This window comes from Lathyrus oleraceus, chromosome 2, assembly GCF_024323335.1.
Source record: "Lathyrus oleraceus cultivar Zhongwan6 chromosome 2, CAAS_Psat_ZW6_1.0, whole genome shotgun sequence".
Taxonomy (NCBI): domain Eukaryota; kingdom Viridiplantae; phylum Streptophyta; class Magnoliopsida; order Fabales; family Fabaceae; genus Lathyrus; species Lathyrus oleraceus.
Genome location: NC_066580.1, coordinates 71790381 through 71816147, shown reverse-complemented (window position 1 = coordinate 71816147; position 25767 = coordinate 71790381). Strand labels below are relative to the sequence as shown.

Genomic DNA, 25767 nt, shown 5'->3' with positions numbered 1-25767 from the left:
AAGAAAAATTGCAGGAACCTCTGATTCTGACGCCTCCCATGGAAGGAACAACCATCAATTCTGTATTTGACGGCCTTCGAGGGGTCTACGAGGTGAAGTGGGTCAGCATGACGCGTCTTGTCGAAAAGAGCATGCAATTTACCTTAGCAAAAAGTTTACCGACTGTGAAACAGTACATTCACTGTCGAGAAAACTTGCTGTACTTTGGCATAGGCTGATCGCCGACTGAGACAGTATATGCTGGTTCATACCACTTTGTGGGTTTCCGAGACGGATCCGTTCAAGTATGGGTTTGTGAATCCAGCATCGACCGGACAGGTTGTGAGAGTGCAAAAGAATGTTGATCAATTCGTAATACTCTCAGAAAGCAATCAAGGAGTGTATTGTCTAATTACATTGCTCCGCAACCTATTAAGGGTTATCAACCGATGAAGTTTGAGTTCCCTGATGAGGACATCTCGAGGTGCTCTAATCGAAAGATTGAGAGTGACCGATCCCGGAGGAGGGGCCTGACCCTGAATCCGAACGGATTCTGATGTCTGATGGGGAGGTTAAGGTGGATGAGTTAGTGCTTCCCGGGGCACGATGGAATGTATCAACGATGGTGACCGAGTACGAAGCTGGTATCCTGGGGACGGTACTTCGGTACGTACATCTGCTGGGGCACACACCTTTCTCACTCAGAGAGCATGATTGAAGAAAAGAGGCTGGCAGCTATCTGTCATGGGCAGTTATACCAGCAAAGGATGAAGCGTGCTTTTTACAAGAAGGTGCGACCTCGGGTATATCACGTAGGTGATATGGTGCTGAAAAGGATCCTTCCTCCCCAAAACGATCGAAAGGGCAAATGGACGCCGAATTATGAAGGTCCATTCGTGGTCAAGAAGGTTTTCTCTGGTGGAGCCTTATTGTTAATGACCATGGATGGTGAGGATCTTCCATCCCCTGTGAATGCGGACGCAGTTAAAAAATACTTCGTATAATTGACCCGCTGGACGAAAAGAACAAAATAGTCCAGGCAAAAATGGGCATCCCGGCGAACCAAAAACAGAAAGAAAGGTTCGGGCAAAAATTAGGGATAAAAATGAAAAATGTACACCCGGCAAGTCGAAAACCTGAAAAGGCGACTTGGGCAAAAAAGGGTATCCCGGTGGACTGAAAACCTGAAAGGGCGGTCCAGGCAAAAGAGGGATTGAAACGAACAACTGCGTCTGGCATGATCGTTTGCGCTTTGGTTAAAGCATCATGGATAATACCCGGTAGGGATCAGTCGGAATCGTCTTGTTCAGAAGGCAGAGAGCATGGAAAGTCTGAGGACATATGGGGTGTAACCGAGTTGGAACTCAATGAGATCACGAGTTTCACATTGCCATTAGGATAGATTTTTCCTTTTGTGCGCAATTACCTCTTTTCAGGAATTGCTTCCTTTTGTATTGCTCAATTTGAGCCACACTTTTCAAATCAATAAAATGCATATTCAGTCAAATAATTTTGTTTTTGTTTTCATTGCCGCTTCGATTGCAAAAACATCCGATTATTTTGATAAAGAATCTTTGCATTTTAAGACATACAGGTTCCTTCCAATGCATGTTTATAAGATTGAAAGCTTGAAATCTTATTTGGAAGGTTGAGTGACCCAAGTGTTGAAATCTTGACACGCCTGGGGCACGGTTTTATCTAACGGTTTGTTTTGCAGGAACTGTTGGATCTTTTCACTCACTTGCAGGTGGTGATGTGGAAGCTTTGTCACAAATCCCCAGAGAGTCCGACCAGGGACGAATGAATATGAAAGAATGACGAAGACGTGGAGACGTACGACGTTCCTTGATGATAATCAAGAAGACTCTTCAAAGTCGGAAGATTGGAAAGTATGTAATTCCCCACAGAGCCCGATCAGGGACGAGTGTATGAGGAGAGGACGGAGAAACGACGAGAGACGTCCGACGACCTTTGGAATTAACCAAGAAGACTCTTCAAAGTCGGAAAATTGAAATTTCTGTATAAATCCCAGGAGTACGTCTCTCGTCGAGCGCGGAGCGACTTGGAATGCAAGATGATGGAGCAGAAAAGGTCCAGACGAGTCTGGAAATTCCCCAAAAGTGGAAAGCTGAGGCGAGATTGGGAGGTGGATACGGTGGTTCGACGAGTCGACGGGTGTTGTGCCAACTATTCTCATTTCCCAGCTATATCCCCAAGCAGAATCAGAGGACTAGCTCCCCAACAGCTCCAAGGTCTGTGGACTTTCTCCAGCCGAGTCAAGATGGTTGTCCCCGACGGGTTTACAATGGTGTTTCCTCAGCAGACAAGCTTGAAGGTTGCTGTTCCCCGAGTGGAGCGGGTTCAAAGAAATATATCTCCAGCAGTTCCCCGAGTGGAGCGGGTCTTTTTCAAAGAATTATATCTCCAGCAGTCCCCCGAGTGGAGCGGGTTCTTTTCAAAGAAATATATCTCCAGCAGTTCCCCGAGTGGAGCGGGTCTTTTTCAAAGAATTATATCTCCAGCAGTTCCCCGAGTGGAGCGGGTCTTTTTCAAAGAAATATATCTCCAACAGTGTTCATCCTACCAGTGGATCGAACAAATTCCCGTAGCGGGCGGATTTTGCATCCCCAGCTGAGGGGATTCTACATATGGATTGCATGGGTTGTCCCCAGCGGAGTAGTATGCAGTTCCTTAGCAGGGTCGGGATGGTTATCCCCAGCAGGTGATAGAGTGATGCATCCCCAGGTGAGTCTGGAGATTGCTATTCCCTTAGCAGAGTCTCTGTGAGTGTTTCCCCAGTGAAGTCAACAGGTATCTGTGAGGGTTTTCCCGAAGCGGAGTCAGGATTGATATCCTCAGCAAGTCAAAGATTGGTGTATCCCCACAGAGTGTTGGTGGTGCTTATTCCCCAGCAGTTTCCCGAGCGGATTGGGTGCAAAGGAGGTTCTTCCCAGCAAGGGTTACCTTTTCCCAGCAGCAGTGGTATTCCCCAGCAGGGTGGAATCGGAGTATTGACGGGTTCCTCAGCAGAGTGTCTCGTGCTCCCCAGAAGAGTCCCTTGAGGGGGACGTTTTTATGCATTCATCATGTAGCGTAAGCATAGCATATTGCATAGAAAAATAAATCGCGTAGCATTTCCATAATTATGGAGCATTACGCAGAAAAAGATCATGCATCATTGTTGCAAGCATAGAGCTAGTCTCAAGCCGTGGTTACCGTTTGAGAAGTGGTTGTGTCAGACAGTGAAGGTGTTACTCCGAAGAGTTTAGCCTCATGATTGGATCAGGGATGTACCCCAGTAGTGCGATACTGGAGGAAGCTTTTCCGTCGGGCCGAGATGGGAATGAAGATTGGAGAATGTTACGCGATCAGCGCGATTCAAGCCGTGATTACCGCTTGAGGTTTGGTTTTGTTGGACAGTGAAGACGATACTCCGAGGAGTTCAGCATCGGGATTTTGGAGCAACAGTATTTCCCAGTCATCAGTAAGTGTCTGGTCGAGTTTTCTTTGGTGTCAGTAAACATCATCATTCGATGTTCAGTCAACGTCGAGTTATTTCCCAGTCATTGTTTAGCGTCTGGTCGATCATTGTTTGATGTCCTGTCAACATCATTGTTCGATGTCCTGTCAACATCATAGTTCGATGTCCTGTCAACATCCTTGTTCGATGTCCTGTCAACATCCTTGTTTGATGTCCTGTCAACATCATTGTTTGATGTCCTGTCAACATCATTGTTTGATGTCCTGTCAACATCATTGTTTGATGTCCTGTCAACATCCTTGTTTGATGTCCTGTCAACATCATTGTTTGATGTCCCGTCAACATCCTTGTTTGATGTCCTGTCAACATCATTGTTCGATGTCCTGTCAACATCATTGTTCGATGTCCTGTCAACATCATTGTTTGATGTCCTGTCAACATCCTTGTTCGATGTCCTGTCAACATCATTGTTCGATGTCCTGTAAACATCATTGTTCGATGTCCTGTCAACATCATTGTTCGATGTCCAGTAAACGTCGAGTTTTCTCCCAGTCATCAGTCAGTGTCTGGTTGAAAATGTTACTCTGAGGAGTGTGGTACCATGACGTCAGATCAGCAGTGTTCCCCAGTAGTGCGATATTGGAGGAAATGTTTCCGTCGGACAGAGATGGAAATGATATCAGAAGACGTTACGCGATCAGCGCGATTCCGGGGTTCAAATGGAGAAAAGGAGATGTTGCGACATTTTTTGGAGATCGGGGTTCAATCAGAGAAGAGTATATGCTGAGGCATTTTCTGGGATTCAAATGAAGATAGAGTTGGAGATTGTATCCGGGATGAGGTCCTTAGGATTATCTTCTGTTCATGTGTCACCTTAGACTCTGGCTGAGGCCGATGGAGGTCGTTATAAGGTGTCTTCTGAGGAAGAGATACACATGCTACCTTCCGTTGTGAAGGGTTACCCTCTGACATGTCGCCCTCAGAGTGGTTTGGTGTTAGTTCCGTCGTTGCCAGCGGAATTATCACGAGAGATTGGAGAAAAGGAGGTGCTGAGGCATTTTCTGGGGTTCAAATGGAGAAAAGGAAATGTGGATACATTTTCTGGAGACGGGGTTCAAATGGAGAAAAGGAAATGTGGATACATTTTCTGGAGAATGGGGTTCATTCTGGCGATCGAGAGTTATCGTCAGGCGACTGGGGTTCAAACTGGAGATGGGGTTCATTATTTTGGCAAAGAAGGAGTGCTGAGGCATTTTCCGGGGTTCAAATGCAGAGGTCCGAGGATCGTTTGCGCGGAAAAAATTTCGGGGTTCAAGAAAATAAGAAAAAGAAGAAAGAAGATGTTGGGGTTCAAATGCAGAGGTCTGAGGATCGTTTGCACAAGCAGAGAAAATTTCGGGGTTCAAGAAAAGCAAAAAAAGAGAAGAGAATAATGATCCCGCGTGGATGTGTGGTGATCAGACCATGGTTATCCCTGAGTTACCATTTATTTTGGTATCCAGGTCGGCGTTTCAGAGACTGTTTCTTCGCCGATGCTGACAGGCGTTGTTAATTATTATCCCATCAGAGTGCAAATTGTTCGTCTGTTTCTTGGTATTCAATCACTCTTCATCCTGATCATCCGAAAGCCGAGGCTATTTCGTATCGACAGGTTCACAGTGGATTGAATAGGGGCAGCTGTAACACCTCAAAATTTGCCCTCTTCTCTTGGGACTAGCATTAACATATTGCATACATTTTTTAGGTCATTAGGCATTGCATGTTGCATATCATGTGGTTACATTGTGCAAGCTATTCTCCCAAGTCTTGATCAAAAGATGAGGAAGTCAAAGTGCAAGCCTAGGGTTTACTGATTGATCATGGCCATCTGAGGATTGGGCTATGAATTAGGGTTTCATGATTCTCAATGGATGTTGGTCTTCATCTTGATTGCAATGATACATCATCATCATCATGGTTGGATGTCATCCGGAGATTGAAGAAGATTCCTTGAGATTAGGGTTTTGACCACTGGTCAACCCTAATCAATTGCATTGGGCCAATCAGGGCATAATCAGGAGATGGGGTTTATGATGGTTGTGGGGTTCATTCTTTGATTATATTGAGCTAATTGAGGCTAGGGTTTCACCCTTGAGCCATTTCAGTTGAAGATTGGGGCTCAGATTGATCTATGCATTGACAAATTCATTTGTCAATTGAAAAGTCAACTGTGGTCAACTGTACATGATCTGATGGATGTGGAGGTGAAAATGAGTTGAAGACATTTCATTCATGTTGGAACAAGTGTTGAATGACATTGCAAAGCTTAAGAATGAAGAAAATCAAGTCAGGACAAAAACTGCCAAAAATAGACAGTGACTTGTAATTGAAGTTTCCAAAAATGGAAAGTTTTGGACCTCAAGGCCACGTGTCCAAGTAAGCTTCAAATGAAAATTTGTTCAACATGAAAGTTGTAGATCTTGTTCTCACCTTTCCAAAAAGTCCAAGAACTTGAAAATCCAATGTATGGTTGGAAAGTTATGGCTCAGTGAATTTCAAAAATGACCCGTAATCAGGAGGCCATAATTACCACATACTTTGTCCAAATTGCAAGTTCTTTATATGCACAAACTCCATTTGACATGTACTTCAAGGGTGCATCATTGGATTTGTCCAAAAATGGCCAAGGCAAAAAGTCACTTTTCAACTGGACAGCTGAATTGGACCAGGGGCAAAATTGTCCAAATGTCAAAATAATTGGAATTTTTGAATGGGACTTTTTCCAACACCTCAGGAATGGCATTTTAAGTGTGTTTGAATATTCATTTCATGGCTAAGGCATGTAAATTGGATTTTGGCTTGGAAAATGAAGTGCTAAAAATGGACATTTTGCAAATACATGGTGAATTTGAGAAATACTCCACCAATGGACATGAAACAAGTTTCTACACATCACATGTGTCATTTAGAAGGTGTATGTGCTGTCAAAACAGCTGGCACTAGCTGGCATGATGTATTTACCATTTTGCCCTTGTTTACAAAATGACAATTTCACTTAACATTCCATTTTGCTAATTAAGTGGATTAAGGCATGATTAAGCTACCATATATAATCTAAATCATCTCCTAATCATAACAGCATTGCACAATTACCAAAACCAGATCTGAAACTTCCACATTCTCTCAAAACCCTCAAGAACACAAACACTTTCAATTCCAAAATTCTCCATCAATTCTACACCAAAGTTCGAAATTCTTTTTGGTTTGAATTCACATAATCATCCTCTCAAACTATTTTGATGATTTGGAGGGAGAGGAGTATGAAATCGCAGCTGCATCTTCAAGCATCATCCATGGTGAAATTGAATTTTGAGCATTAGGAGCAACATTGATCGAACCTGAGCTTCGCACCTTGCTTCTTCATCCTTATACAACATCTGTTTTGGACTAATTCACGCGAAGAACAACTCCATAAGCACTGCCATTCCAGGTACCTTCGAGTTTCGATTGTCATATTTTGCTCAATAATCACGTGCTTTTGAAAGAGCTTGCTATGTAGATCATCATGATAGTTTTGGAATTGCGAATGGATGATTGTGTAGGGAGATATTCGGATTCGAATTTTGGATGTGAAACCCTAGATCGAGTGATTCGTGAGTTTTAGGAATTGTTAAGTTGAATAGAGTTGATATTCATGATCCTCTTGTTTAGACGGTTAAAACGGTTATAAGCATGCCAAGTTTCGTGAACTTTTGTGTTCTTCGATTTCTTGAAAAATCTGGAAAATGTTGGTTTGGAACGATGAAGTTTGTGCTGTTTGATCCAAAAATGTGTTTGAAAATTCAAATTCTGTGTTTCCCTCCACCGCGCCAGAAATTACAAAACTGCCACTGTTATTTTAATTAACTTTGTTTAATTATTAGAAAATTGTAAAGACCTTAAAAAATGCATAAAAAATAGTAAAAAATTCCTAAAAATATGGAGATTTTTTCCTTGACTTTGTTGACTTGTGTAGGATTTTTTTGACCTATTGGTCAAAGTTGTGCTTGGCAAATATTTTATTTGGCATAGGCTTTTCTAATGTATGTCATATTTTGATACATTTTGGCAATTTGATCATGAAATACTCATATCATAAAATAAATGGCTGAAAATTTTTGTGGTGGTTCTTGACTCATTGAGGATTATTTATATGTAAATTTCATGAATTTTTGATACCTGGTTAGAGAGCAGCAAATTCTGGAACTTAGGTGTGACAATTTGTGTCACACCTCTTGATGTCAACTTGTTGAATTTAATTGGATGACCTATGCATGTTGGAATTGGCTGAAATTTTGCATGATGACTTGTTGATATGTTAGGATGTTGTATGAATTTTTGTAGGATTTTTCACTGTATTTTCAATTTAATCTTGATTTTTCATTTCTGGTTGTTGAAATTGCAAGCTCATGTGATACATGTTGGTAGATTGATTGGGAAATCCTCATATTGTATTGTATGGCCATGAAATTTGATATGCATGAACTAGACACATTGTGTGACCTCCCTGTTTTGGTCTCATCCATTTCTTTGTTGTTTTCAATGAGATATGAATTTTTGAATTGGATGTATGCATTGATGGTGTGAATTGAAGCATGAAATTGTGTCTGTTTTTGATGATTTTCATTGACATGGTTCCATTTGCCCAATTAAGCCCAAATTTGACATGGTAGACCTTGATTGACCCCTGTTTAGGTGTATTTAATTTGAGAATTTTTGGATTTATTTTGGTATGGTTTTGAATGCAATACTTCTGTTTGTATGCTTGGTGGTTCATTTGACCTCATATGGATTGTTTTGTGCATGAATTGAACTTGATGGATGATATAAACATGAGACCAAGGATGTTTGCTCTTGTTTGATGTTAATTTGATGTTGGATGGTGGATACCTTGCTGTTTTAACTTTTTTCTTGCTTTGGGACCCTAGGCTTGGCCTAGTGGTCTAGTTGCTAATATTTGCTTGATTTTTCAGGATCAAAAAAGCAATGTACATGGAGAATGATACAAGTTGATTTTAATTGATGTTGTGGATGTTTGTACACTAACATAACATTGTTTTGTAGGTGTTGGAGCTTGGGCTTAAGCCTTGAGCTTGCTTTGTGTTGTATTGTTTAAACTGTTTGATTGTTTGCTGTACAATTTGTCTGATTGAATACTGACTGAGTTTGATTGTTTCCAGGTACTTTAGTTGCTCAGTTCCTTGTGAACTATTGCTTTGCTTTGCTTTGCATAAGCAATTTGCATTGAGGTAACTTCTTAAAACTTCATGTAGTCTGGAGACCCGGCTGTTACCGGGCCGGGCAAATTGTCTGAAGTCCTCCTTAAGAGGCAATGCTTGTGTATGTTTATTTTTAAGCCAAGCAGGAAAAGCCCTTCAAGTAAGGCAATTGGTGGAAGGTAGGGACAAGCAACCTGTCCCCCACTATTCAGTTGAGTCTTCTCCTTGCTCCCATTACATGGTTGTAGCATTGAGATCAAAAGCCCAAGATCTGTGCAGTGCACATTGAGTCAGAGTCATCGAGCATAGAAGGGTTCCCCCATTCTGGACCCATGCTCATTTGTCAGCTCTCCCTGGTTAGGGATAAGAGCTGTGAGGTCTGATCCTCACTTCATCCTTTCATCTGCTTCACCTTAGCCTCGTAATGGCAAGGTTAAGAGCAAACACAGCCTGTACAGACGATTGCTTAGGCAGTCAAACCTGATTGATTGAGCCCCTTGTTTGGCTATAGTGCGTGTTATGTGGATATCTGATTGACATGCTTGTTTGAGATACCTGTTCTCATTTGATGATATATGATTGTATGCTTGTGTGCTAGCTTCTTTCCTGGTTAGGTTAGTTTGCTTACGCAAGTAGGATAGAAAACCGAACTTAGGGTTGACGATGCATGACAACATTAGGCTCGAGTCTCAGCTCCCTAGTTGTGTATCTTTCCCCGGTTTCTGGTTAGCAATTTAGTCCCGTTCAGGGGAACTACATCGCCCTGATCCTCGTTCCAGACGAGGTATGTAGGCAGGGGGTCGTACGAGACCTCTCCGGGCAACCTTTTTCTTTTTTGCGTGCGTTTACTTGTTATCTGACTGTGTGTTTGGTTCGGATGCCGACGTAAGCCCAGTAATTGGCTGTCGGGCTCCACGTTTGCCGTTTTGAGTGTGTTTTGGTTCGGATGCCGACATAATTCCATCCAGTGGTTGTCGGGCTCCATGTTTGCCACCCTTGCTTGTTTGTGTTGTTTTGTGTTGTTTGGCGTGCGTAAGCCGAACTACAGTGGCTCTGATTCTTGTTCCAGACAAGATATGTAGGCATAAGGTGCGATACCTTATCGAGCCCGTTTCTCTTAACCCCACCTGCGTTCCCCGTGTGTGTGTGTGATGTTTAGCAACCTTTTCTTTATTCTAGGACGTGGATCCCTAGGAGTACCTAGGACGTGAGGGGTGCTAATACCTTCCCCTCGCGTAACCGACTCCCGAACCTTTTCTCTCTGGTCGCGAGACCATGTCTTTCCAGGTTTCTCTGAGCGTTTCCTTTCCCTATCTTGGGATAAATAACGTTTAGTGGCGGCTCTGTGTGTTTTTATTTTTTAGGCTCGCCGGTTGATTTTTCGCAGGATGCGACAGTATGGAAGAGGAAAATCATCTTTCGAATTAGCTTTATTCAAATCTCTATAATCAACACACGTGCGGACTTTTCCATCTTTCTTAGGAACATGCACAACATTGGCCACCCACTGCGGATATTCGGAGGTAATAAGAAAACCAACATCAACCTGATTTTGCACTACCTCTTTGATCTTAACTTCCATATCAGGATGAGTTCTTCTCAACTTCTACTTGACCGGTGGGAATTCTGGTTTCAACGACAATCTATGCTCCATAATCTCAGAATCCAAACCAGGCATATCTTGATAGGACCAATCAAACACATCATAATAATCTCAAAGAAGATCAATCAACCCCTTCTTAGCTTCTGGGCACAGTTGAGACCTAATCTTGACTTCCTTCACATCATCTTCAGAACCCAAGTTGACTAATTCAACATGCTCTTCAAACGGTTGAATGGCTTTTTCCTCATGCTCATGTAAACGAGATAATTCATCAGATACTTCTTCATCATCAATCTCTTTCTCAGCATCAAACACAGGGAAATCAAAGTTTGAAGAGGGAGTAGGATCATTGTATTCAATGGGTTTGAGAACCAACATGCATAATGATTTGATACATGCGAGCACCTCTAAGACATACGCCAAAATTCTTCAAGCTGACCTATTCTGGCCTACCATGTGGGCGATGTCTATGCTTGCATTGTCAAATGTGATAGATGCCAACACAATGGAAACATTTCAAGGCGCGATGAAATGCCTCTAAGAAACATTCAGGAAGTAGAACTCTTCGACGTTTGGGGTATAGATTTCATGGGACCTTTCCCACCATCCTTAGGAAACAGGTATATCTTAGTAGCTGTGGACTATGTGTCTAAATGGATTGAAGTTATAGCTGCACCCACAAACGACACTAGGGTAGTAATCAAACTATTTAAAAACTATATATTCCCTAGATTTGGAACACCACGTTTAGTCATAAGCGATGGAGGATCACACTTTATATCGAGAATATTTGACAAACTTTTAAGAAAATATGGAGTTAGGCATAGAGTAGCAACACCATACCATCCGCAAACTAGTGGCCAAGTAGAGGTATCCAATAGGGAGATAAAATAAATCCTAGAGAAAAACTGTTTCTATTTCTAGGAGAGACTGGTCTCAGAAGCTTCAAGAAGCATTATGGGCCTATGGGACCGCCTTCAAAACCCCTATAGGAACTACTCCTTACCAACTAGTATATGGAAAATCCTGTCACTTACCGTTCGAATTAGAGCATAAGGCCTATTGAGCCATTAAAACTTTGAATTTAGACTACCTAGCTGCTGGAGAAAAGTGTACCCTTGACATTCATAAACTAGAAGAACTTAGGCAATCTGCCTACGAGAATGCAAAAATATACAAAGAAAGAACAAAAGCCTATCACGACAAAAGAATAGTAAAGAAAAACTTCAATGTAGGCGATCTTATTCTCCTTTTCAACTCTAGGTTACGACTCTTCCCTGGAAAGCTACGTTCAAGATGGACTGGTCCTTTCGAAGTATCCAAGATTCAGAGATCCGGAGCCGTAGAAATCAAGAACGAAACATGTAGTCCATTCATTGTAAATGGACAAAGATTGAAGCTCTACGAAGGAGGAGACATTCCAGTATACTACTCAAGCCACACCCTGATTGATCCACCAATTCCTACTACTACAGGTGTATACATTCTAATCGTCAAGCTAATGACGTTAAACAAGCGCTGCGTGGGAGGCAACCCATGGTTTTTTTTTATTTTACTTTTCCGCATTTATTTAATTTTAATTTTATTTTATCATATTTTTCATCGAGACTAAAAATTTGAATGGTTTGCATTTTCAGGATCACTTTCCTAACTTTTACAGGATGCAGGATTTCGATGATATGCACGTGGCCTATAGAGATAATGCTCAGAGAGAGCGCTACATTTGCTCTTTATTAGCGCCCTATGGCGCCCACACATTATCCTGATCAACACTGTATGGAGGCACTAGGTATCGAGCCGAGTATCCGATTCCTGAGCCACCAGATTCACTGGGACGAGTTTGCCGATGTCTTGAGTAACACCTACAGGAACCTGACATTGGAGTTCCTCAGTTCATTCGATTATGACCCATACTCTGGACCAGATGGGTACGCTGCTTTTAGGCTCTTTGGAGTTGAGTACTCTTTCATCCAGAAAGAGTTTGGTGACCTATTGGGGTTTCCAGACCACTCCTGATGCTATCCCGGAGACACCTATGGAATATTTTTTGGGTAAAGAGGTGGAGAAGTTTTGGAGTGATATATCAGGTGGCGGAAGCCAGGATCTGTCTATGCAGCTGTCTCAGGTTATACATAACCCCGTCTTTAGATACTTCCAGATGATATTGGCACATTCCTTCCTAGGAAGACCGGATGCTGAGACATTACTGAGTGAAGAGGAGATCTTCCTACTATTTTGTGCATCCCAGTCTCGCCCAGTAGCATGTGGGAACTTTTTGTTATGTGGTCTCAGCGGTGTCTCCAGATCGACCGAAGGAGTCATCCATGTGGGCGGGATCATCACGTAGATTGATGTCGCTTTAGGTCTATCTCGCAAGCTGTTACATCTCCGGACCTACTGTGAGTACACTACCATGGACATCGACTTCTGTTTGACCATAGGGTTGATGAGGAGAGCCTCTTTCCGCCCATGTCAGTTCCGATTTCTAGTCGACAGCGAGGCTATTCATTACTTCACACTGTCAGATCCTATGATGACCAGTGTGCATGATCCAGCGAATTGGAGTTATGCTCTAAAGGGCCAGGGAGAGACAGTTGAGGAGCCGAGATCACCACCCATTTTTTAGTACACGCCTACACCACCTTCTCCCAGGATCATTGTTTTCTCTAATAATCTTTCATTGCAGACCCCCAACATCCGCACCCAGTTTGCAAAGTGTCGTAGAGAGATTGCAGAGCTTAGACAGGAGGTGGCTGACCTCACTTTATAGATGGGAGTGTCTGATCTCACTCATGTTACCGAAGCCGACTGTTTATATCAGGAGATCGCAGAGCTCAAGCAGGAGGTAGCCATGCTCCGTGAATCCACTCAGGAAGACAACATCCCTACTATATGATTTCACCATTTCATCTTATTTTATCTCTTTTTTATATTTCTCGTATTTACATAACTCATTTCATATTATCGCATTTGGAATATTATATAAACTAGGTCTATATATTGATATTTCTACTTTTATCTATATATGTCTTATGTTTGTTTTATTTGCATTTTTTTTATTTTAGTTGTTTATTTATTTATTAGTCTAATATTTAAATTTTATTTTATTTTTATTTTTATTTTTACTTCTATAAAAATTATGCAAGTCAATGATACTAGGAAAATCACAAGACAAATGTTATCCGGACCCCTCAAAGCCAAAAGACAAAGAGAAGCCCAAGCCAAAGGACCAAAATCCGGCCCAACGAGATTTTGCCTTGTGGCGCCCACCATAGACCCTGTGGCGCCTGTCACAGCGTCTGTAAAAGGTCGGGGTAGAACCCCTTTCTTCACCATTTTCACACCTTACAACCTTCCAAACCCATTTTTCCACCTTGCAAAAACGTCCTTGAACCCACAAAAAGCTCACACCTTTCTAATCACCACACCGTACAAATCATTTTTCCGATTTCCATTTTCATTTTCATCCGTCGGATTTCGTAAAAATCCAACCTTTTCACATTCCACTTCATCTTCTTCGTCACTTTTCAAGAGCTACACAATGGAGTTTAATGGATTCATTCTTCGAGGAGGGAAACCGGGGGATAGACAAAGAAAAATCATCGAACGGTTGCTAAATCGGGAGATCCTCCCGACAAGGTATGTTGACGAAAACTGTCTCTACACTTTAGGTATCTATCATAGCATATTTCATTTATTAGATAACTTAGGTTTGCATAATTTCTTTTCCAACAAAGAACCTACCTATGAGCGATTGACAATCGAATTTTTGAGTTCTTTAATCTATATTGTCAATCCTAACACTGCTAACACAGTCGGTACTGTGAGATTTAGAATGGTTGCTGTTGAATATGAATTCAGTACCGACGAACTAGCAGGCTTGTTAGGAATCCCTCATGGGGACGGTGCTATTTGTGAGGCCCCTTTGGATTCGGATCGGTCAGTCGAGGTATTCTCCTTCTGGCAGAGACTGTCAAGCACTTTCATAAATTCTTTTGAGGGAGTTCTTGCCTCGACTATCCATAACCCGGCCATCAAAGTTTTAGATATATGTTGGCATGTACTATTTTTGGCCGGGAGAATCCAAATAAGGTGAATGCTAGAGAGCTTCTATTTTTGCAAGGAAGCCTCACAAATAGACGAATTAATTCGGTCCCGTTCATGCTTGCTCATATGACTTTAACTTTAAATAAAGCGGGACCGATTTCTTTTGGTGGTTTGATTACGTCTATTGCTTGAGCGCTTAACCTGAACAATGAGATGGCTACCCTAGATCCCTTACCTCCTCGCACAATTAACCTAAAATTTCTGAGAGACATGAAATTGTGCCGTTTGAGGAGAGAAGGAGGCTATATGCTTATGGTTCATGGTGTAGCCATCTCATCTGTTGTTCTACCTTGCACTAGACGTACAAATGTACGAGATGAAAGGAATTGGACCTACGCTTTAGATGCTCCACCTGTTTTGGGTCCTCTTCCTCCTAACATTCCTGATGAGGCGGGACATGACACTGATGATGAATATGATCGGAGAGAGAGATCTCCCGTACCCCATATGTCCCCCAATCATCCTTCACTACCATACATCACACCATCTTCTTCTTTTGCAGGTACCACTCCTGGCTTTTATATTACAAAGGAGATGTGGCGTGACCACATGGCTAGATAGCAAAGGCGTGACGACCTACTCTCTACCATCCAACAACAACTGGCGAACAACATGAGCTTCATGCAAGAGTCGCAGCGGAGGACAGACAGGTCCTACAACACTGTTCTACAGTCCCTCAAACGATCACAGATACGCAAGCCCGTCAGCAACAATACCACCAGCGACACATGGCACTCATCGAAGCCACTCAAGGTTCCATTTTGGGTAACCTTCGAGAGGTGAGGACCGCTCAGGATGCCTTGCAGGCGAGGATGGATCAGAGAGACCGTCGTCTTACCCGATCCCGTCGTCCACCTCAGGATGGCGAGGGCACCAGTGGTCAGCAATAGGCTGTCAGGTAACTCTTCCCTTATCTTACTTCGAAACATTGGGGAAAATATTCAATTTAAGTGTGGGAGGAGACTCTATCATCTTTTCTTTATTGTTTTTCTCATCTTTTCTTTATCGCTTTTTCTTTGCTATTTTTAGATAGTTTGTTTATTTTTATTTCCTTTTAGTTGTTTATTTTACTTTTTAGTTTAAGTGTCTTAGATAATGCATGAGTCTGACGAGTCACCAAATATAGTGTATCTTTAGTACAATCTAATCTCCCCATACCTTTAGCCCCACCGAATTTTTTTTGCAAAAGAAAACAGTGTTATTCCGAAAGTTTTTAGGTTTTAAAGGCAGGTTTTGAGTAAGGATGATGTGACTTGGGAGAACTTTGCGAAACATCAGTATTATTTTAGCACCATAGACTTCGTAAATATAGGAATCATTCCCGAAACCCCATATACCATGGCCTTAATCATCATTTCCGTATAAGTCCTCAGTAGTTTATCTCAGCAGTCAGCTCCGGCCTACGCATCCTCTACGTAGGGGACTAATGCAAATAAGTGAATGATCCAGCAAAACAAAAAAAATAAAAGAAAGCAAAAACGTAACTCCGGTATAGGTGACCCTCACAAAGTCATTTAAACCAAAGAATTGTAAAAATTTGCTACAAAAAGAAAAAGAAAAAGAAAAAGAAAAACTTACCCACTGTTAGTTGGTTCAGAGGTATCTGGCACTGAACTCGGTAGGGCAGATTACGATCTGATCCCCCACAACTACAGTTGGGTCAAATAAAAAGGTTTACACATATTTATGTGCCAGAAACCCCATGCTTAGATCATAATCACTAACAGGTCACTCTACTATGAAGTATGTACGGATAACGGGCTTAATGTGATTGCGCCTGAATGAAAAGGACACAAAAAGAGATGAAGAGGCAGGCCTAGGTATTGTGGGATGATATGGGTTGATTAATATAGGAATGAAGTTTATGTCCGTATTTGCGGATTAGTGTCATCATGATACCCTTAGTTCACTCAGTTAGTACCTACCACTCCATCCCGACTTGAACTTGGAATTTTTACTTGAAGCACTCGTTTACACCAGTTTTTCTTTTATGAGGTTTTTAATGTTTTGCTTGAGGATAAGCAAAGGTTTAAGTGTGGGAGAGTTTGATAACACTGAAATTCACCGTATTTTCGACTCCGATTTCGCATGCATTTTAGTAGTTTTATTGTCATTTTGTTGTGTTATTACTATGTTTTTCTTTGTTTTCAGGTTTTTACTTTAATCGGAGCCCCGATCAAGAAAAGGAGTGAAAAAGAGCTAAAAACCCTAAAATTCAGCATTTTGTACTTGTGGCTTCCACCATGGTTGGCGCCATAGACCCTGCCATGACGTGTCCAAGCTCAACTTCCCTCAACTGCCACGTTCCCCACTACTTCCACTAAGGCGCCTCAGATTGGCCTTGTGGCGGGCGCCACAAGAGAAAAAAATTTCCCTCCCATTTTCAAGTTGAAGGGCGTCCTTGTCATTTCCATCTTTTTACTTGCTTATAAATAGAAACTCAAAATCACTTTTTCAAGCATCCAAACTTAGAGCAGAGGCAAACTCAGAGCAACTTTATTTCACTTAGGCATATATTCAGTATTTTAAAGTGGTAATCGCTTCGCATTGGGGTGTTACCACAATTGTGTAATCGAGTCTGTAATCGAGTTTGGAGCACTTTGGAAGGAAGTTAATCCTGCCGCCATTTTCATTTCTGCTTTGCAATTTACTCAACCCTCCGATTGGAGCAGGTTTTTATTACTTGTCTTTATCTTATTTATTTTCCCGCACCCGCTTTACTTTATTTATTTTCTCGCACTCGCTTTACTTTATTTATTTCCCGCACTCGCTTTACTTTATTTATTTTCCGCACTCGCTTTACTTTATTTATTTCCCGCACTCGCTTTACTTTATTTATTTCCCGCACTCGCTTTACTTTATTTATTTTTCGCACTCGCTTTACTTTCTTTATTTCTTGCACTCGCTTTACTTTATTTATTTCTCGCACTCGCACTACTTTTATTTATTTCTTGCACTCGCACTACTTTTATTTAAATTAATGCACTTTTACTTTACCATGTCTAACTAAATTTATAAGGTTAGAATGTAAGGATCGTAATTGAACCGATAATCCGTACAATTGTTCGTAGAAACACTTAAGGGCTATTTTAACTTTCAACTTAAGTTTTCCCGCACTTCAACTTTGTTGGGTAAGATCGAAAGTCGTCCAACGTCTATCTAAACTTTATTGTTTTTAACTATTTCAAAAACAGCGAAAGCGCTTTGTTTAGTTCATTAGGAATCTTAATTTAAGAAGAAAAGAGATTTTAAAACTATTTTCGGACGCGTTTATAAGTTTAGAGTCTGGTTTGTGAGAACCTCTTTTGGTTAAGAAATCTAGGTTATAATACTTTTCAACTTAGTCAAGATATTATATTTCTTAAAAATAGGTTTACTACTCTAACGTAATGCGCGCCTTTTTATAAGTGACAATAAGAGGGTTTGATTAGGGGGTACAACTCGGTTCTGAATACGCGAAAGCGACAGTTCCTGTTAAATTAGTTCTTTTCAAAGTAGGAAACATTGCCCATAAGTAGTTCTATTTGCAAGTACTTGGATTATTCATTGATTATGTGAATTACATTCGACCCTGTCTTTATTAATTAAACTTTATTCAATACTTTGCTTTCCATTGCACACTCTAAAAACACCTATTTTGATTGCCTTTGATAAACACCATAACAATAGATAACGATAGATTGACACTTGGTCTCTGTGGATTCGACAATCTTTTATATTACTCTGAAGCGTTCGTATACTTGCGAAAAGCACCGCATCAAGTTTTTGGCGCCGTTGCCGGGGACCAATTTCGTCAAATTTCATTTTCGTGTTGTTATATCGTTTAGACTTAGGTTATTTCCCGTCGGTCAATGCGAAGAACTCGCAACACCGGAAGTTTAAGCTTAGTATACCCTCTGGCAGAACCTGAACGTTACGCTCGCGCACGTTTATTCTTTCATAGAATTAAGAGAGCTATGGCCGAAGATCAAAACCAAAGACCTCTTAAGGATTTCGCTCAACCATCCAATGGAGAACCTAGTTCTAGTATAGTAAACCCAACCATCCCAGCTAATAATTTCGAACTTAAACCATCCCTGTTGCAACTAGTGCAACAGAGACAATTCGCAGGTCTCGCCACTGAGAAACCAAACCAACATTTAAAAATATTTCTTCAATTAGCAGAAACTTTTAAATCCAATGGAGCTTCTCCTGAGGCAATACGTTTAAGATTATTCCCTTTTTCCCTCAGAGATAAAGCCCTATCTTGGTTAGATTCCCTTCCACCCAATTCCATTACGACTTGGGATAACCTTAGAAGAGTATTCCTTGCTAGATACTTTCCCCCGAGTAAGACGACCGTTCTTCGAAACCAAATAACTAGATTTACCCAAAACCAAGGAGAATCGTTGTTCAAAGCTTAGGAGAGATATAAAGAGTTGTTACGAGCATGCCCATATCATGGTTTAGAAAATTGGTTAATCATTCAAACCTTCTATAATGTACTTCATTATAACACTAAGATGACCATCGACGCTGCCGCAGGCGGTGCTCTGATGAACAAACATTACCCTGAAGTTAGTACCCTCATTGAAGATATGGCTCAAAACCATCAATCATGGGGAGTCGAACGAGAGACAGTTGAGAAGAAGGAAGCCCAAGGAGGAGTGCATGAACTAAGATCTATAGACATGATGCAAGCTAAAATGGACGCATTAGCCCTCAAAGTCGAACATATGTGCATAAACCTGAATACTGTAGATGTAATTTCGTCGGATTGTGAGATATGTGGAACCAAAGGACACCAATCCGCAGAATGCAGTCTATTAAACGAAACCCACTATGAGCAAGTGAACTACACCCAAGGGAACCCATACTCAAATACCTATAACCCTGGATGGAGGAATCACCCAAACTTCTCCTATAAAAACAATAACCCAATCCAAAATAATGCACCTCCGAGACCTAGTTATCAAACCCCAAGATCAAATCAACCTATGCAACCTGTGCCACCAAAGCCGAGCCTTGAGAAAATTATGGAAAATTTTATCACTGCTCAAACTCAACAAAATAAGGAGTTCATGAACCAAAACATTCATGTTAACGAATTGATTACTCAGTTAGGAACCAAGGTTGACCAAATAGTTACTCATACCAAGATGGTTGAAACCCAGATCTCTTAGGTAGCTTTAAACCCAGTCCCTCAAACCACACCTGGAGGACAATTCCCTGGACAACCTCAACAAAATCCGAGAGGACAAGCCAATGCCATTACCCTACAAAGTGGGAGCGCTTATGGTGAGCCACCAAACCCTAGAATGAGTGAACCCAAAACTTCTAAGGAATGTACCAAACCCACGAACGAAGTAAAGGAACCAGAGGAATCTGAAAACCAAGAAGGTCAAGAAAAAGGAGAAGAACCTAAAGATAAAACTTACGTACCACCCCGCCATATAAACCACCTATACCATATCCGCAAAGACTCAAACAAACCCGGATCAATAAGTAGTATAAATTTTTTATTAAAGTTATAGAAAAACTTCATGTAGAAATCCCTTTCACGGAAGCCATCACCCAAATACCTTCTTATGCAAAGTTTCTCAAAGACATCCTTACCAACAAACGTAGACTTGACGATCCGAAGCCCTTGGAATGTAATGTTATTTCCGAGGACAAATTGGCAAAGAAAGGTAAAGATCCTGGAAATTTCTCCATTCCTTGTCTTTTGGGTAATCACGTCATCGAAAAATATTTTCTAGACTTAGGAGCTACTGTGAGCCTAATGCCTTTAGCAGTTTGTGAGAGGTTAAACTTAGGAGAATTACAACCCACTAAGATGTCACTTCAGTTAACCGATAGATCTGTTAAGTATCCGATAGGCATTTTAGAAGATGTCCCTGTTAGGATAGGTCAGTTATTTATCCCTACTGATTTTGTTTGTCATGGACATCAAAGAGGACAATGATATATCAATCCTTCTGGGTAGACCATTCTTATCAACTGCAGGAGCCATAATAGATGTCAAGAAAAAGGAAAGTTGACATTTGAGGTAGGTGACGAGAAAATAGAATTTATACTTTCGAAATTTCTTATGGCACCTGTGATGGGAGACGCGTGTTATGCCTTAGATATCATTGATGAATGTGTTAGAGAATTAGAACAAGAAGAAATTATAAAAACAATTAAGTTAACATCAACTCTCATAAGGGAAGATGATGACTTTAAGAAACCCTACATCGATGATAACCTTTACGAATGTTTATCCCTTACCCCAGATCCTATGCCATGCCCTAAGAAACTAACCTTAGAACTTAAGGAACTGCCTAAGAACTTGAGATATGAGTTCCTCGATGAAAAGATGAACCGTCCAGTTATAGTCAGTGCTACCTTGAGCCAAGAGGAAACAAACCATCTTTTAGACGTTTTACGAAGATATCCCTCAGCCTTAGGATATAACATCTCTGACCTGAAAGGTATAAGCCCATCCGTATGCATGCATCGGATTTCGCTCGAAGAAGATTCAAAACCCTCCAGGGAACATCAGAGAAGAATAAACCCTATAAAATGAGTGATGTCGTTAAAAAGGAAGTTCTTAATTTACTTGAGGCAGGTATAATCTATCAGATCTCGGATAGTAAGTGGGTGAGCCCTATGCATGTAGTGCCTAAAAAGGGAGGCATCACAGTCGTGCAAAACGATAAAGACGAACATGTGGCAAAACGTTTAGAAGGAGGATGGCGGATGTGTATAGATTATAGAAAATTAAATAAAGCAACCAGGAAGGATCATTTCCCTTTACCATTTATAGACCAGATATTGGAGCGTCTAGCCAGACACTCTTATTTCTACTATCTAGATGGATACTCTGGATTCTTCCAAATACCTATCCACCCCGAAGATTAAGAAAAAACTACCTTTACACGCCCTTATGGAACTTTTGCCTACAGACGAATGTCATTCGGCCTCTGTAATGCCCCAACCACTTTCCAACGCTGCATGATGTCAATCTTTGCAGATTACCTAGATGGTATCATAGAAGTGTTTATGGATGATTTCTCGGTTTACGGATTTGATTTCCACAATTTCCTTGCTAACCTTGAGAAAGTCCTGGAGAGATGCGTGGAGGTGAACCTCGTGCTAAACTGGGAAAAGTGTCATTTCATGGTGACCGAAGGAATAGTTTTAGGACATATAGTTTCCGAAAAAGGTATAGAGGTAGATAGAGCTAAAATAGAAGTTATAGAAAACCTAAAACCACCAAAAACCATCAGAGAAGTCCGAAGCTTTCTTGGACACGCTGGATTTTACCGGCGTTTTATTAAGGACTTCTCCAAAATAACTAAACCTTTAACTGGACTTTTAATGAAAAATGTTGAATTCATTTTTGATGAAAAATGTAACGATGCATTTAATCTTTTAAAGCAAGCATTAATCTCTGCACCTATTATGAAACCGCCTGATTGGTCGGAACCTTTTGAGATAATGTGCGATGCTAGTGATTACGCAGTTGGAGCCGTTATAGGACAAAGGAAAGATAAAAATTACATGCCATTTATTATACCAGTAGAACCCTAGATGCTGCCCAACTTAACTATGCAACAACTGAAAAAGAATTACTCGCTGTAGTTTTCGCTATAGACAAATTTAGATCTTATCTAGTAGGAGCAAAAATTATAGTTTACACCGATCATGCTGCCATTCGTTACCTATTAAGTAAAAAAGATGCCAAGCCCAGGTTACTCCGATGGATTCTATTACTACAAGAGTTTGATTTAGATATAAGAGATAAAAAAGGCACTGAAAATGTAGTAGCCGGTCACCTTTCTAGGCTAGAACATCTAAACCCAGAACTAGTACCCATAAATGATGATTTCGCATATGATAGACTGATAGCTAAACTAGAAACCATTGAAGATGATAACCTAAGCCCAGATGAGCACTCCCAAAATTCCTTAGCAATAAGTAACGTACCATGGTATGCAGACTTCGTTAATTACCTAGCTGCTGATATAGTACCCCCTGATCTTGACTACCACCGCAAGAAGAAATTCTTCCACAATGTGAGAATCTTCTATTGGGACGAACCGCTCCTTTTCAAAAGGGGTAAAGATGGCATTTTTCGCCGTTGCGTTTCGGAAGAAGAGGTAAATAGTATTATCAAGCATTGTCATTCTGCACCTTATGGTGGACATGCGAGCACCTCTAAGACATACGCCAAAATTCTTCAATCTGGCCTATTCTTGCCTACCATGTGGCGCGATGTCTATGCTTGCATTTTCAAATGTGATAGATGCCAACGCACTGGAAACATTTCAAGGCGCGATGAAATGCCTCTAAGCAACATAGAAGAAGTAGAACTCTTCGACATTTGGGGTATAGATTTCATGGGACCTTTCCCACCATCCTTAGGAAACAGGTATATCTTAGTAGCTGTGGACTATGTGTCTAAGTGGATTGAAGCTATAGCTGCACCCACAAACGACACTAGGGTAGTAATCAAACTATTTAAAAACTATATAATCCCTAGATTTAGAACACCACGTTTAGTCATAAGCGATGGAGGATCACACTTTATATCGAGAATATTTGACAAACTTTTAAGAAAATATGGAGTTAGGCATAGAGTAGCAACACCATACCATCCGCAAACTAGTGGCCAAGTAGAGGTATCTAATAGGGAGTTAAAACAAATCCTAGAGAAAATTGTTTCTATTTCTAGGAGAGACTGGTCTCAGAAGCTTCAAGAAGCATTATGGGCTTATGGGACCGCCTTCAAAACCCCTATAAGAACTACTCCTTACCAACTAGTATATGGAAAATCCTGTCACTTACCGTTCGAATTAGAGCATAAGGCCTATTGGGCCATTAAAACTTTGAATTTAGACTACCTAGCTGCTGGAGAAAAGCGTACCCTTGACATTCATAAACTAGAAGAACTTAGGCAATCTGCCTACGAGAATGCAAAAATATACAAAGAAAGAACAAAAGCCTATCACGACAAAAGAATAGTAAAGAAAAACTTCAATGTAGGCGATCTTATTCTCCTTTTCAACTCTAGGTTACGACTCTTCCCTGGAAAGCTACGTTCAAGATGGACTGGTCCTTTCGAAGTATCCAAGATTCTGAGATCCGGAGCCGTAGAAATCAAGAACGAAACATGTAGTCCATTCATTGTAAATGGACAAAGATTGAAGCTCTACGAATGAGGAGACATTCCAGCATACTACTCAAGCCACACCCTGATTGATCCACCAATTCCTAATACTACAGGTGTATAAATTTTAATCGTCAAGCTAATGACGTTAAACAAGCACTGCGTGGGAGGCAACCCATGGTTTTTTTTTTATTTTACTTTTCCGCATTTATTTAATTTTAATTTTATTTTATCATATTTTTCATCGAGACTAAAAATTTGAATGGTTTGCATTTTCAGGATCACTTTCCTAACTTTTACAGGATGCAGGATTTCGATGATATGCACGTGGCCTATAGAGATAATGCTCAGAGAGAGCGCTACATTTTCTCTTTATCAGCGCCCTATGGCGCCCACACGTTATCCTGATCAACATTGTATGGAGGCACTGGGTATCGAGCCGAGTATCCGATTCCTGAGCCACCAACTTCATTGGGACGAGTTTGCCGATGACTTGAGTAACACCTATAGGAACCTGACATTAGAGTTCCTCAGTTCATTCGATTATGACCCATACTCTGGACCAGATGGGTACGCTGCTTTTAGGCTCTTTGGAGTTGAGTACTCTTTCATCCAGAAAGAGTTCGGTGACCTATTGGGGTTTCCAAACCACTCCTGATGCTATCCCGGAGACACCTATGGGATATTTTCTGGGTAAGGAGGTGGAGAAGTTTTGGAGTGATATATCAGGTGGCGAAAGCCAGGATCCGTCTACGCAACTGTCTTAGGTTATACATAACCCTGCCTTTAGATACTTCCAGATGATATTGGCACATTCCTTCCTAGGAAGACCGGATGCTGAGACATTACTGAGTGAAGAGGAGATCTTCCTACTATTTTGTGCATCCCAGTCTCGCCCAATAGCATGTGGGAACTTTTTGTTATGTGGTCTCAGCGGTGTCTCCAGATCGACCGAATGAGTCATCCATGTGGGCGGGATCATCACGCAGATTGCTGTCGCTTTAGGTCTGTCTCGCAAGCTGTTACATCTCCAGACCTACTGTGGGTACACTACCATGGACATCGACTTCTGTTTGACCAGAGGGTTGATGAGGAGAGCCTCTTTCCACCCATGTCAGTTCCGATTGCTAGTCGACAGCGAGGCTATTCATTACTTCACACTGTCAGATCCTATGATGACCAGTGTGCATGATCCAGTGAATTGCAGTTATGCTCTAGAGGGCCAGGGAGAGACCATTGAGGAGCCGAGATCACCACCCATTGCTGAGTACACGCCTACACCACCTTCTCCCAGGATCACTATTTTCTCTAATAATCTTTCATTGCAGACCCCCGACATCCGCACCCAGATTGCAGAGTGTCGTAGAGAAATTGCAGAGCTTAGACAGGAGGTGGCTGACCTCACTTTACAGATGGGAGTGTCTGATCTCACCCATGCTACCGAAGTCGACTGTTTATATCAGGAGATCGCAAAGCTCAGGCAGGAGGTAGCCATGCTCCGTGAATCCACTCAGGAAGACAACATCCCTACTATATGATCTCACCATTTCATCTTATTTTATCTCTTTTTTATATTTCTCGCATTTACATAACTCATTTCATATTATCGCATTTGGAATATTATATAAACTAGGTCTATACATTGATATTTCTACTTTTATCTATATATGTCTTATGTTTGTTTTATTTGCATTTTTTTTATTTTAGTTGTTTATTTATTTATTAGTCTAATATTTAAATTTTGTTTTGTTTTTATTTTTATTTTTACTTTTATAAAAATTATGCAAGTCAATGATACTAGGAAAATCACAAGATAAATGCTATACGGACCCCTCAAAGCCAAAAGACAAAGAGAAGCCCAAGCCAAAGGACCAAAATCCGGCCCAACCAGATTTTGCCTTGTGGCGCCCGCTGTCGCTCCCCGGATTTCCCGAATCCAAGTACAAACGCAAAAAGAGTGGTGCGGAAAAAGAGTAGAGTCGCCAGCTATGTACTTTTATCCCAAGAGGATGGAAAGGTAGTACTGCATAACCATGATGGAACGGATAAAACAAAGTCTCGAACCAAAGAAAAACTGAGTAAGGGGGCCGGTTACGTGAAGGGAAGGTTATCGCACCCTTTCACGTCTGTGGTACTCCACAGGATCCACGTTTGCTAATTATGTCTAAAGTGTGTTTATAAAAAGTCCTATATGCGATGCGAAAGAGAGAAAATCAAAGTAGGGAAA

General features: G+C 41.1%; 1 non-coding gene across 1 annotated transcript; it reads right to left on the bottom strand.

Moving 5' to 3' along the window:
• Positions 1 to 18747: 18747 nt before the first annotated feature.
• On the bottom strand, positions 18748 to 18854 carry LOC127124605 (small nucleolar RNA R71). The gene has a single exon (XR_007804077.1). It is a non-coding gene; the product is annotated as a small nucleolar RNA R71 (small nucleolar RNA).
• Positions 18855 to 25767: the final 6913 nt, after the last annotated feature.